Below are 2,785 nucleotides of genomic sequence, written 5' to 3'. Positions count from 1 at the left end.
TTTTTTATGAAGTCTTCCTTCTTTTCATCCTCCTTTTATAAACAAAACAAAACAAAACAAAAAACCAATTGTAACTCTGCACACTACTGAGGATTGAACCCAGGGTCTGATACATACTAGATGCACCTTCTACTACAGAGCTATATTCACAGCCCTTCAAAAAGCTTTTTTGGAAACAGGGTGTCACTAAGTAGCCCAGGCTGGCCTTTAACTCAAATTGTTATCCTGCTGCCTCAGCCTCCCTAAAAGCTGTGTTTGTAGACCTGTCCACATTGCTTGGCAAAACAATCTTTTTTTTTTTTAATCACCCTGTGGAGTCAGCCTTTCTTTAACCCAATTCTGTTTGTCTGTGAATCATAAGCTTCCTCCTGGATTTTTTGGCACAACTTCCTTTGGAAGATTTTCAGTGTATTTGGATATGGACTCTTGTTTCCCCTCTTTGGTTTCTGCCCAGGCACTTTAGTGTAAAGTTGGCAGAGACGCATTAGGGTTGAGGTTTCAGGTACCACGTTGAACCGGGAGTGTAGTTCAGAAGCCTGGTCCTGTTTTACCCCTCTGTGTGTCTTAATCAGGAGGGTGATGTGCAGATTTGGATTAAGGGAGATTAGGGAGGAAGCCTGGAGATTAGGAAGAAAGCTATGATAACACATTTAAGTACTGGAGGACACTTTAATGCAGCATAGAATAAGGTACTAAGCTGAATGTAATTGGATATAAGCAACCTTGTAGAGCAGAGGGATTTGGTATCAAGAGATCTGAGCTTTAACCTTAGTGCTAACTAATCCTAACCAGCTGTGCAAACTCCAGCAACTCTTTTAAGGTCTCAAAGTCTTGGTTCACTTCTGACAGTTCATTGTATGCGTCAACTTGACTGGGCCAAGAATACCCACATAGCTGATAAGTTATTATGTTGGAGTGTGTGGACTATACAGCAAGCCAGTAGGCAGCATCAAACTAAATGGAGAGAAACTTGAAGCAATCGCACTAAAATCAGGGACTAGACAAGGCTGCCAACTCTCTCCCTACCTTGTCAATGTAGTACGGGGAGTCCTAGCCAGAGCAATTAGACAACAAAAGGAAGTCAAAGGGATACAAATAGGAAAGGAAGAAGTCAAAATATCACTATTTGCAGATGATATGATAGTATACTTAAGTGACCCCAAAAATTCCGCCAGAGAACTCCTAAACCTGATAAACAACTTCAGCAAAGTGGCTGGATATAAAATCAACTCAAACAAACCAGTAGCCTTCCTCTACTTGAAGGATAAAGAGACTGAGAAAGAAATTAGGGAGTATGTGTCTCTGCGAAGGTCTCAGAGGAGAGAGCATTTGAATCTACCACTCAGTAAAGATCTGACCATCTGGGGCTGGAGAGATGGCTCAGTGGTTAAATACACTGGTCACTCTTCTGAAGATCTAGGTTCACTTCCTAATACCAATCTGTGGCTTACAACCTTCTATAATTCTAGTTACAGGGGATCTGACACCCATTTCTGGCCTCTGTTTACACTTTATGAATGTGGTGCACAGACATATATGCAGGCAAAACACCCACACACATTTTAAAGTCTGCCTGCCCTTTGCCCTTGCCTAGGTAGGTGAGCATCACCCAATCCCCCAAGGAACAGCTAGAATAGGAGGCAGAAGACAAATGAGTTTGTTCACCCTCCTCATGCTGGGCAGCTATCCTCTCCACCCTCAGACATTGTGGCTTCTTCTCTTAGCACTTTGGCCTTGAACTAAATGTTAAGCTATTAGCTCCTCTGGTTCTGGACCATTGGGACCCGGACTGAATTCCAGCACTAGCCTTCGTAGATCTTGCATATAGCGAATGGAGGGACTTTGCTTCCCAAACAACCTGAGCCAATACCCACAGCAAATCCCCCATTATCTATCTGTGCACATAGATGGTCCTCACTGTTGGCCTGACTTTTATGTATTATGACTCTACAATACACATTCAACCGAAATGTTCAATGGAACTTCTTGTTTCCATTTTGATTTTCTTTCCAGGTTACTGTCATGCTCTGCAATATTCTTACAATGCAGGGCAAAACCATCATATGCCAGTTCTTTTTATAATGTCCGCAACCAGAGGGCAAACAACAGAGTCTTTCCATGTGTTCTGTCAATCAGGTACACCATTCTGTAGACTAGGGCTACCAAACGCACTTCTGACTTACCATATCTTCAATTTACAGTGCATTTAGTGGGAAATGACCTTAATGTAAATTGGGGTGGCATCTATGTCCTATTATTCCTGTTTCTAAGGAGAAGTCTGAAATGGCTTATATGACAAAGTGGAGGAGCCTCTCTAATTCTTGTTGCTCCATGCTGTCTTAGCTTTAGGTAATCCTGTGTGCTAAAGTGAATGATATCGGCACTGAGTCAGTCAGAGGCTGGTCACAGTCATGTGTAGCATAAGACAGGTCAGGTTTGGGTAGAGAAGGCAGGGCCATTTTCCAAAGGTTTCTGAGTACCACTGCATGGTGTATTTGCTTCAGAAACTAAGGCTAATTGCTTATCCAGAAAAAGTAACAGAGAGGACAGATTTAAGTTTTAGCAAAACATTTTAACCTTATATACTATTTGGATGGGAAGTCTGCAGTAATTTGTTCAAATTTCCTTTCTTTCTTTCTTTCTTTCTTTCTTTCTTTCTTTCTTTCTTTCTTTCCTTCCTTCCTTCCTTCCTTCCTTCCTCCCTCCCTCTCTCCCTCCCTCCTCCCTTCCTCTCTCTCCTTCCCTCCCTCCCTCTCTCCTTTCTTTCTTTCTTTCTTCCTTCCTT

Source organism: Grammomys surdaster, unplaced genomic scaffold, assembly GCF_004785775.1.
Source record: "Grammomys surdaster isolate TR1022 unplaced genomic scaffold, NIH_TR_1.0 126219, whole genome shotgun sequence".
NCBI lineage: Eukaryota > Metazoa > Chordata > Mammalia > Rodentia > Muridae > Grammomys > Grammomys surdaster.
Note: the sequence above shows the minus strand (reverse complement) of the source record.